Raw genomic sequence first — 12,181 nt, forward strand, 5'->3', positions numbered from 1 at the left:
TGCGCTTTTGGGAAGCCTAAGCTTCCATGTTAGTAGTCGTGTGGAGAAGGAAAAACCCTGAGATGAGAGAGAGAGAGAGAGAGATGCACTGGTATCCCAAGTGAGCCCAGCTTTCCAGTCATCTCCACTAACACACCAAATATGTGAATGAGCTAATTGGATTTTCCAGCCCAGTCAAAGCTCCCAGTGGCTTCAGCCCCATATGACATCATGTGAATCAGAAGAATCACCCAGCTGAGCACTGTCAATCTGAAGTATCTTGAGAGAGAATAAAATTGCTCTTTTAAGCCACTGAGTTTGGTGTGGTTTAGTAAGCAGCAACTGAAAACAAAACCATCTGTTACATTCTCAATCTTCTGGAAATTTTCCCTTCCATCTTTTGACTTTCCAGTTGAGGACACTTTACACTACAGGCCTCTCGAATGACCTCTGCTTTCCCCCCTCACACTCCACCTACTACAGAGCCAATAGAGTAGGTGTTCTCCTCTCTCCCCACTGTCCTCCTGCAGAGACCTCTGCTCTCTTGAAGCTCATGCCATCTGGCTATATCCCTCTCTAAATCATGTTGCTGCCATCTGCTGATCTCTTGGCCATTCCTCTTTACTCATAGATAACCTAGCCCCTGGCTCACGCTCCACTCCTATTTTTGTCAGCATGCTCTGTGATTTCACTGTGCATGTGGATGACCTAGCCTATAACTTTCCTCTTAGCTCCTTGACTTCTTAACTTTTCCTCTTCCCCTCTTCAGCCACCTGTTCCCATGGTCATGCCTAGAATAAACTGAACTACCTCTGAAATACAAATTTCAAATATCTTTTTAGCTCACATGCACTATTAACTGCACTACAACCATTCTTTGACCATATCAGAATCTGATAGACAATGAAACTTTGAAGAAAATAACCAAACTGATATACTTTTCGTTGATAATTACAAACCTCACATGGGCATTAAACACTGCCCAGTAATAGTACTTAATTTCTGCATTAGCTTTGAATTCATAATTTTGGACACAACTCCTTCATGTTGTCTCTTCTCTCCTCAAATAACTTATCTCCCGTTACCCTCCATTAATGATGTCCCCTCACGCTTCATAAATAAAATAGAAGTTATTCAGTGGGGGCTCTCCATCCTCCTGCCATCAAACCTACCAGGCCACCTGTATCTGTTATCTTCACTCCTGTTACAGAGATTCACTTCAGGTGTCCGTCTCTCGGGCCCATTACCCAGTTAGAGCTCTGGGTCCCATTCCCCTTTGCCTTTCTAAAGGTTTTGTACCTCTAGTTATTCTACTTTGCATCACTTCATCACTCCATTCACTTCAGTGTAAAAACAAAAAATCTTCAAACATCCCTTATCTCCCTTATTATGCCATTTCTCTGCTCACCTCCATAGTAAAATTTCTTTTAAAAACGTACACAGGCAATCACCTATCTATCAGTCTTTCAAATTCTAAATCTGGTTTCACTTCCTGGTGTTCACAAAAATTACTCTTGCAGAATCACCAACAATCTTTTCTTTGCCAAATCCAAGGAATGTAATTCTGTGGCCGTCTTATTTCTTTCCCAGTTTTCCCAATTGAATACATGGCTCCACCATCCACCCAGTCATTTAAACCAGAAATCTCAGCCTTAATTACTTAGCCTTAATTCCTCCTTGACTGTCTGCCCTAAATCTAATTCATCAGCGAGTACAGCCTTTCTACCTCTAGACCTCTAATCCTCTTACTTTCCTCCTCCACTGCCCTGATGTGAGCCATACCATCTCTCAAATCATCTAGGAGGCAGTAACTCTTCCTGCTAGATGCTCTTCTTATTTCGACTGGTCTCCACAGCAGCCCAGGTGATCTTTCCAAATTGTATATCAGTCTATGTAACTCCACTATTGAAAACCCTTCACTGCTTGTTGTTTGTACTTAGTGAAATTCAAACTCTGCATCATGGCCTGTAAGACCCATCTGATGGAACTGTAAGGGTAATATTTATTTTTCCCCTCCCCTCCACACATTCCATAGAAAGGAGAGAACTTTCTCTCAGCAGGGAGAAAATCATGGAAATAGTCCCATTCTCTCTCAGCAACTGCCCCCTCCACTCTCATCCGTTAGTACTCCTTCCCCGGAGTAGGAAGAGGGAATTATCTCACTGGTGAGATGGCAATGGGAATTGAGAATGCGTTGCTCAGAGACTTCTTGGGTTCTTTCTTTCAGAACGGCTTATTTCTCCTCTGCCCTTCAGTAACTAGCTTGCCCCTAGAGGGAAAGCCTGCAGTTCAGCTCTGCTGGGGAAAACGGGAGGTGATAGCAGTGGGAGGAGTATTAGGAAGCCCATTTGGCTAAATTCTCCAATCAGCAGAATCAGTAACACAGATGCTATTTTGACCTCTATCCAATCTGACCCCTGAGACCTATATCCCACTTGTTTTTAAATTCTGGAATACCACAGAGGGCTTTTTTTTTTTTTTGCATCCATTAAAGCCCCAAATTCAGCATTAATGGACTTTTCACTACCTCTGCAACTTCATTTTTTGCCACTCTCCTCTACCTACTAGGCTTCAATACTCTGGCCGCCTTTCATTTCCTAAAACGTAGCCACAATTTTCCTGCCTCTGGACCTTTGCACTTGCAGCTCCCTCTGCCTGAAGAGTTCTCCCTGTGGCTTTTTGTGTGATCAGCTTCTTATCTTCAGGTCTCAGATTAGTTATCATGTTCTAAGAGTGGCCTTCCCACACAATGTAATGTTATAAATTACTTCCCCACTGTCATTTTTGTCTGTCCCAGCTCCTTATCTGCTTCCCTTATAGTACTTATCCCATCTTTATGTTTTGTTTGCTTGTTTGTCCTTCTCATTCAAATCTGCTCAATAAAGGAACAAGTCTTTATTGTTCACTGTTGTATCCTCAAGTCTTAGCTCACAGTAGGGTAGTATTAAATATTTATTGAATAAATGAATGATTACATGGAAATAGCAATGCAGAATTAACAGCCTGACTTGCTGACTTGATAATTACAAAGTGTAAATTCTAATTAATTTCCATATGAATTTTTCATATTCCTTTAATTGTTTTGCTCCCAGAAAACCATGAACTGGTTTATTTACCATAAAAACCTGGTTCAAGTCTGATTACTTCAGGAATATGAGTCAACTTAATCAATGATGTTTGTTGAAAATGTACATTTTGTGTTAGCCGAAAAGTTCGTTCGGTTTTTTTCCATAAGATGGCTCTAGTAGTTGTCTTTAACTTCATTAGAAACAATTTTGTTAGATTGTATGTGACAGATGTCATATCAGAGCGCATTTAAAAAAAAACTTATCAAAATTGGTGAAATTTTGTGTAGCCATTTTAAGATTGAAGGAAAAAAGCAACATTTTCAGCATATTATGCTTTGTTATTTTGAAAAAGGTGAAAACGCAACTGAAACGCAAAAAAAGATTTGTGCAGTGTATGGAGAAGGTGCTGTGACTGATCGAACATGTCAAAAGTGGCTTGAGAAGTTTCGTGCTGGAGATTTCTTGCTGGACGATGCTCCACAGTCGGGTAGACCAGTTGAAGTTGATAGCGATCAAATCGAGATATTAATTGAGAACAATCAACGTTATACCACGTGGGAGATAGCTGACCTACTCAAAATATCCAAATCGAGCGTTGAAGACCATTTGCACCAGCTTGGTTATGTACATCTCTTAGATGTTTGGGTTCCACATAAGTTAAGTGACAAAAACCTTCTTGACAAAAACCTTGTCAAGAGTGTGAATCCGCGTGTGATTCAAAAACCTTCTTGACAAAAACCTTCCGCGTGTGATTCTTAAACATTAACGAAAACATTCTGTTTTTAAAACAAATGGTGACGGGCGATGAAAAGTGGATTCTGTACAATAATGTGGAACGGGAGAGATCGTGGGGCAAGTGAAGTGAACCACCACCAACCACACCAAAGGCCGGTCTTCATCCAGAGAAGGTGATGTATGTATATGGTGGGATTGGAAGGGAGTCCTCTATTATGAGCTCCTTCTGGAAAACCAAACGATTAATTCCAACAAGTGCTGCTCCCAGTTAGACCAAATGAAAGCAGCACTTGACAAAAAGCGTCCAGAGTTAGTCAACAGAAAACGCATGATCTTCCATCAGGATAACGCAAGACTGCATGTTTCTTTGATGACCAGGCAAAAACTGTTACAGCGTGGCCGGGAAGTTCTGATTCATCCGCCATATTCACCAGACATCGCACCTTCATATTTCCATTTATTTCCATCTTTACAAAATTCTCCTGTTGGAAAAAAATTTCAATTCCCTGGAAGACTGTAAAAGGCACCTGGAACAGTTCTTTGCTCAAAAAGATAAAAAGGTTTTGGGAAGATGGAATTATGAAGTTGCCTGGAAAATGGCAGAAGGTAGTGGATCAAAACAGTGAATACGTTGTTCAATAAAGTTCTTGGTGAAAATGAAAAATGTGTCTTTTATTCTTAGTTAAAAACTGAAGAAATTTTTTGGCCAAGCCAATAGAACTATTACTAGATTCTAGGAAGGGAAAAAGGACATAAAAATGTGGATCTGGATAATGGATCTAGAAAGACAAATATATGTATATCCATGAAATGATTAAAACACATATATAAGATAAAAATTACAAGTCTATTTTCCAGCATGATTAAAGAACTAGTTAACAAATTTATCATGTACACTCACATATACATATCACATATGTATCATCTATGCATATAGGTTTTTGCTAATTGTCATACATTTAATGAAACAAAATAAATTTAATATTAACTACCAAGGTAGGTAGAATAATGCCTCTCCACCCGCAAGATATCCACGTTCAAGTCCCTGGAACCTGTCAATATGTTACCTTTGGACCCAGAGATTATCATACTAAGTGACATAAGTCAGACAGAGAAAGACAAATAACATGATATCACTTCTATATGGAATATTAAAAAAATGATACAAGTGAACTTAGTTACAAAACAGAAACAGATTCAAAGACAGAAAATAAACTTATTGTTACCAAAGGGGAAAGGAGATGAGGGATAAGTTAGGGGTTTGGGATGAACAGATATACACTACTATATGTAAAACAGATAAACAACAAGGACCTACTGTATAGCACAGGGAACTATATTCAATATCTTGTAATAACTTACAATGGAAAAGAACCTGAAAAAGAATAGATATACATATAGAGAGAATTGAATCACTCTGCTATACACCTGAAACTAACAACCTTGTAAATCAACTGTACTTCAATAAAAAGAAAAAGAAAAAAATAAAAAATATATTACCTTCCATGGCAGAAGGGACTTTGCTGATGTGATTAAATTACGGAGCATGAGATGGGAAGATGATCCTGGATTATTTTACTGGGCCCAATATAATCATGAGGGCCCTTAAAAGGGAAAGAAATGGGCAGGAGAGTGAGAGGAAGGAATGTGATTGCAGGCTGGAAGGAGCACACAAGCTAAGGAATGTGGGCAGCCTCGAGAAGCTAGAAAAGGCAAGGAAACAGATGCTCCTTGAGAGCCTCCAAAAAGGGATAAAGCCCTTCTAACACCCTGATTTTAGCCCAGTGAACTCCATTTTGGACTTCTGACCTCCAGAACTGTAAGCTAATAAATCTATGATGTTTTAAGCCAATAATTTTGTGGTTATTTGTTACAGCAGCCATGGGAAACAAATACAAGTACATTAAGCAAACTTTATTCAGTCTTTAATACTTTAGAATCTTCAGGATCATCATTATGAGAATCAATTATCAGTGAACTGCAGGTAAAGAGACATGCCGGTTAATGAGGCTTTTCTGTTCAGAAGTCTCAATAAGCCAGTTTTTGTTATAGGAGCTTTATAAGCACTAAGAACTTCTTAATCAGGGTTGGATGAGATTAAGTTAGAATATGTCTCCTTAAGGAAGTCTTTAGGTGAATTTTAAAGTAGATAAAAGAGGACCCCTGAAAAGGAAATGGTGGAGACTTCAAAAGGATCTGGAAAAATCCTAAGTAGGGAAAATGGGCAATTGCTGGTGATTTGCGCTACACAAAAGTATATGAAGAAAAAAGAGAGTATATGAAGGAAGCAAGATAATCTAATCAGAACTCCTCTTTTGAATTGCTTTATTTTTATCTAAAACACCACTCTTAAAATGCTTACATATGTTTCACAGAGGAATGGATGGTTATAAGCCTATTGGCATGGATTACTAGATTAGCTTCCGTTAACTCTGAAACGAAAATCATTCATGAGCCAGATAGTTAACCTTGCCAGAGTGGAGAAGTAGGTAAGATAAAATACAGGTGTTTCTTTTCCATGAAGTGTTACAGTGGAGGTGAGGTTAGAGGTGAGGAAACAAGTTTACATGAGGCAATGCGATGAAATGGAAGGAGCGTGGACTTTGAAATCAAACAGACTTGGTTCAAATTCCAGCTCTACCTTTTATTGGTCATGTGACACTAGGCAAATTAATTAAAATATCTTGTTTCTCCATTTCCTTACCTGTAAAATATCTAACTCATGTGGTTAGTATTAGATGTTAGTGTTATTGATACATGAGAGTTTTTGACACATAAATAATCCCAAGAGCATCACACTCATTTCAATTACTTCCCAGTTTTGCCTCAGGCCAGTCCAGGGTAGGAGGAATGAAATGTTTTAAGACTTGGAGGATTTCTCTAGCAAGTTTGTGAGGATATGTACACGTGGGTGGGTGGGCTGGAGCGTGGAGATAATTTTAGGTAGTAGAACTGAATGCCTCTATCAGAACCATGCACCATGAGGAAAATATCCCTTAAATGTGCAAGACAGTTCATGTTTTCTCCCCTTGACTGACCTATTATAATTTACAGTATTTACAAAGACGAAATGTGAGACTCGGAGACACAGTGAACTATCCCAAAAGACAAAATTAACTGCCACAGAGGTGGTTAGAGGTAGAATAGGACTCAGCATTCTTGTGTCTTGAGCTCCCTTTGCCTCCATGGTAATGTACTCAGCCATCAGGTCTCAATGTTCTCACGCCACCTATTCATTTTACTTTGGCACGACTTTCTCATTATTATGAAACATGAAAGAAAAAATGAGGTGACAAAACTCAGTAAGGAGTCTGTAGACTGAGATGACACTTTCTGAGCTGATATCTCACTAACAACCTTTTAAGGATTGAGTTAAATTTGAAGTTTACAGGAAGAAAAGGAAACAAGGTTTATCCATGCTTATCAAATGGTCTAAAAACATACAAATGTAACGAATCCCTGCATGTCATGATTTAGAATCCTAGATGCATAGCAAACTTCTAACCCCCCTTTTAATGCAACAGAATGGCAAAGCCAACTGAAATTAAAATAGGCCAAATATTATTTCAAGAATAACTGAGCCTATCTTAATCAAAAGTAGCTTTATTCAATATTCACAAATAGTATAGTAACACAGAGATTCTGTCTTTTAAACTTGTAAAGTTCAGAGAAGTAGAAGCACACAAAGAGTATTTTAAAGACAATGAAACTCACTTCAAATAAAAATATTTTACGACATAGTATTTTTAATCTGTTGAGGTCACACAAAATATAAGGTATTTTCCCTCAACACATTTATCTAACACATTATTGCAGTGAGGATCTGAGTCAGAGAGGCTTAGATTTGACCTCTGCTTCCTTTATGTATTAGTTGTAGATCCTAAGTTAAATTACTTAACCTCTCTTAACATGTTTCATCATTTGTAAAGCTGAGATAATAATACCTCACCCTTAGTGCTGCTATATATTTAAAATAAACAATCCTAAACAACATCTGATCAATCACCAAGCCAATACCACTCCCTTAGTATTTCTCAGGACTGTCCATTACTCTCTATCCCTACTGCTTCTATTTCAGTTCAGCTCACATTTGGAATATTGCAACAGTCTCCCAGCTTCTAGTCTAGACCTCATTCTTAGGCACTTTCCACTTTGCAACTACTCAAATATAAATTTAACTATGTCATTTTCAAACTTTAAACCCTCCAGTAGATTCCTGCTGCCCTCAGGATACTGTCCAATATCTTACCTGAACCATCAAGACCCTACAAGATTTGATCCCTCTTACTTGTCCACTTTGTTCCATGACCTTCTCCCTTTCCCCATATCTGTGCACATCTCACTGTAGCCACCAACTGCTTGCAGGTTCCTTAAAGATTCAAACTCTTGTTTCCAGGCCCATGTACATAAAGCCTTTTGATTGGTTGACTTCTATTCCTCCTTCAGGTCTCTGCTGAATGGCATCTTCTCCAGGAGGCTCTCCATGACAGGGTTAAATGTCCTACCTATATTCTTCCGCACTACTCTGTCCTATTACTTACAGCATGTACTCTGTTCACTTGTGTCTCTGCCACTGTACTCCTCGAGGGCCAAAACCCTCTTATTCACCCTTGTGTACCTAACTCCTAGACAGAATGTCACATGCTCTCAGTAAGTATTGCTTTTTTAAATCTACTACTCCTTCTCCTGCCCCTTATATTGTTTTCACCACATTCCATTTCTCAGAAACTTTCAATGGTTCCTACCTATTTCCTACCTTATCAAGTTCAAATTCCTTTGCTTGGCTATTTTAGGCCCTCACAATCTGTCCCTCTTACTACATTTTTCAATCTTATTTCCCAATATGCCTCAACATGTACCTTTCTATGGTCTTATGAATATGACATCTCTGTGCCTTAGCTCATACTCTTTCTTGGAATAGATTCCTTTCTTCTCATAATATCTTCAGAAAAATTCTATCCATACACATCTTATGAAGCCATCTTTGACTTTTTTGACTAGTGTTCTTTATATGTTAGTACTCACAGATTTAGGCGATTTTCTAATAGGAAGAAACTTTAAAAATAGACTGTTCCTACTCTCGTTTTGCATGATGCATACCTATACCTATCTCTTAGAGCACCTAGCACAGTGCTGAGCTCAGAAGAGATGCTCAGCAACTACTTGACTGATTGCAAAGTGCTTCGTCCCATCTGAAAAATGTATATAGGACTTCCCTGGTGGTCCAGTGGTTAAGACTCTGCGCTTCCAATGCAGGGGACGCAGGATCCACCCCTGGTTGGGGAACTGAGATCCCACATGCCCTGTGTTGTGGACAAAACAAAGCAAACAAATAAAAAATGTATATAATCTAGGCCTATAATTGTTTGCAATATGTAGACATTGGTAATTTGAGGTGACAAACTATGAAAAAAGAAAATTTAGATTTCATAAGATGTAGAAAATGGTTAATATAGGAAGTAAATGAGAGGAGGGGGTGGGATAGGATTACAGTGAGCTAGGGTTTAAGATATTTCAGTTGTTCAACCTAGCCTAACCTCATTGAGGCCTTTTAAAACTATAGAATTTAGGCAGAAGACTGTTCACTGACAAATCATTTTTTATCACTGCAAAGTCTAGTTAACTACTCCAGTGAGATTCCCTTAAATGCTGTTCGGAACATCATGGGGAAGAAGAGGCAATCAGTTCCCTATTTTTCTTTTAAAGAACATTCTTTCTCTTCTCTTTCTACTTCCTCTTGCTCTGCCCCTCCCAGTGCATTTCCTTTACAGAATTTAAAGCACCTTCTAACCTTTTGAAGTTTACATGCAAAAATGAGGTAAGTTTTGTTATAAACCTTGTCAAAATATAGTGCTTATGACCCTTTCTAATAAACATTTTCCTTGATACTTCTCTTCACCTGCCCCCTACCACAATAATTTGATACACAAATAAATCTGTGATACTTCATGAATATATAGGTATTTCTGGATAGAATTTCCTCCTTCACTTTGTAGCAGGCCTAATCAAATCCTGAGCATTGCTTAATCTGGAGCATGAGAACTAGTAGATTTATTCTGGAAAACTCTTTTGACATCAGGAGTATATTTTCTAGCTATCTTTGTGATCAATGACTGGAAGTTTCATCAAAGCAATTTTTCTAATATATAAGTTTTTTGAGAGCAGGGACCATAGTTTATTCTTTTTTTTTTTTTTTTTTTTCCTACTGAAACCTTTTATTCTGAATTTGTTGGTGCTTAAGAAAAACAGCTTTGCCCGTAATTCACTGTGCCCTGGACTTAGGACACCAACTTGTATTTGGCCAATTAGAAACAAGGCCAAACTGCATTCTTCTTAGGTCTATTCAGTTGATTAATGGCACTTAACTGATTTCTTTCATATAATCTTTAACAAGAACTCATAAGTCGCATTAATTATGCCCCAAGAGATGAGGGATCGATGGTAATTCAGATGGGCACCTCTGAAAAGATTTGTCAGTTTCCTGTCCCGTTCTAGCCAGATTTTTTGGAAAACCTTAGGGAAAGACTGAAATTCCCCACCAATCTGAGATTGCATGCGAGTTTTTACAACATTAACTGGAAAAAACAAGATCCCCAACATGGCACCCAACAGGCCCCCGCAGATAAAATCATTGACCAAATGAGCACCGTGGGTTGTTGCTGTAGGCAGGTACTCCTTGATGGGACCTCGAAGGCTAAAAAAAAGGACATTGCTGAATCCGTTACGGAAAAGAACAGCCTCGATAATACTCTCTAATTCCATGGCATTTCAGTGCTTTGAAAGCCTGATAAGTGTTTGTAAATTTGTCATGATGCTTGTGGTCTTGAAGCAATGTTTGAACTCTTTCCAATGGAGTGAAAATTGCTTCTGTCGTTCCTGCAAGTACTGCGGCCAGGCTACAGGTTGCAAACTCTGGGGTACTGACATGCTTACGGAGAAGGCAAGATAAATCCTCATACAGACCAAACATAAGTGCCAGTGTAGTCGTCTTCTGCATTAAAGGGGGAAGGATTCCGCGATACAAATTTCGAAACCCATCCCTCCTCAATTGAAGTACTGCATCCCGGGTTTTGATTCCATACAGCTGTTGCCGAAAGAGGACCTTCTGAATGGGAAATGTGATGGCTATATTGTTGAAAGCCGCACAGCAGCCACACAAGTAATGCTTCATTTCACTAACATTTGCAATATGAGGTGCTATATCTTGCTTTGAAGATGTTAGGATTGGTGGCCTCTTTTCATGAGCTTCTGAATCCATCGTGTTGCTTAAGATCTTCTTCGGGAAGGATTTTTTTTAACCTGAAACACCATCTGGGACTGGTGTTTTGGGGGATGGTAGCTTTTTGATAACTTCCTCAATTTCTTCCATTGTTAGGTCTGTTAGGTTCTCTCTTCTGGAGTCAACTCTAATAACTGGATTTCCGCTCTCCAGGCGTCCATTTCCCCTGTCTGTAGTGAGGGGGAGGGGAGGGTGGCGGACGGGGTCGACCAGGCCCCTTCCGTCCCGGACATTCAACGGAGCCAGGGGTCCCGGTATCCCAGACCCCGAGGGGGCAGGCGCCCTTCCGCGGTCCCAACGCTGCTCTCCCGGGCTGCAGGCAAAGCCCGGCCCCTCCCCGCCCCGCTCTCGATGCGCGCCGGGAGGCACCTCCATAGTTTATTCTTTATCCCTAATGCCTACTATAGTGCCTGATACGTAGTAGGCACTCAATAAATCTCTATTAACTGAATGAGTGAATAGATTAGTACAAAAACGAGTCCCTTTAGAAAATTCTTTAGAAGATTCATAGTTTAAGACAGAAACAACACAGCAGCTGTCATCATCATCATCATCAATATTTATTGCATATCTAATTTTACTTGGTAAGGTGCTAGAGTTTATAAAAAGAATATTAACACCATTCTTGCTTTTTAAAGACAAAAACTCTGAATGAAAAGACTTTCATTCATACAACAGATTTTTACTGAGCATTTGCTCTGTGAGCATTTGTTCTGGCACTGAGGACATAATGGCAAATAAGGCAGACAAAAATTCCTGCCGTTGGAGAGCTTAATTTTTTTTTTTTTTTTTTTTGCGGTACGCGGGCCTCTCACTGTTGTGGCCTCTCCCGTTGCAGAGCACAGGCTCTGGACACACAGGCCCAGCAGCCATGGCTCATGGGCCCAGCCGCTCCGCGGCATATGGGATCTTCCCGGACCGGGGCACCAACCCGCATCCCCTGCATCGGCAGGCGGACTCTCAACCACTGCACCACCAGGGAAGCCCAGAACTTAAATTTAAATGGGGTGATAACCGATAAGCAAAATATATATTATTTTAGTGATAAGTAGTAAGGAAAAAATGAAGTATGGAAGTGGGGCTAGTGTTGAAATTTTAGATAAAATGGCTAGGGAAGGCC

At 39.5% G+C, this 12,181-nt stretch overlaps 1 long non-coding RNA gene and 1 pseudogene across 1 annotated transcript in view; one reads left to right on the forward strand and one right to left on the reverse strand.

Annotated features, from left to right (window-relative positions):
• LOC125964246 (uncharacterized) overlaps positions 1–4,542 on the forward strand; it is a 96,783-nt gene extending 92,241 nt beyond the window's left edge. The window contains exon 3 of the long non-coding RNA XR_007477045.1: positions 3,400–4,542. This is a non-coding gene — a long non-coding RNA (uncharacterized LOC125964246). The remainder of the gene's footprint in view (positions 1–3,399) is intronic.
• Positions 4,543–10,039: 5,497 nt separating this feature from the next.
• Positions 10,040–11,410, reverse strand: LOC125964242 (mitochondrial nicotinamide adenine dinucleotide transporter SLC25A51-like; annotated as a pseudogene).
• Between the last annotated feature and the right edge of the window lie 771 nt (positions 11,411–12,181).

The sequence above is a fragment of the Orcinus orca genome, chromosome 4 (assembly GCF_937001465.1).
Source record: "Orcinus orca chromosome 4, mOrcOrc1.1, whole genome shotgun sequence".
Taxonomy (NCBI): Eukaryota; Metazoa; Chordata; class Mammalia; order Artiodactyla; family Delphinidae; genus Orcinus; species Orcinus orca.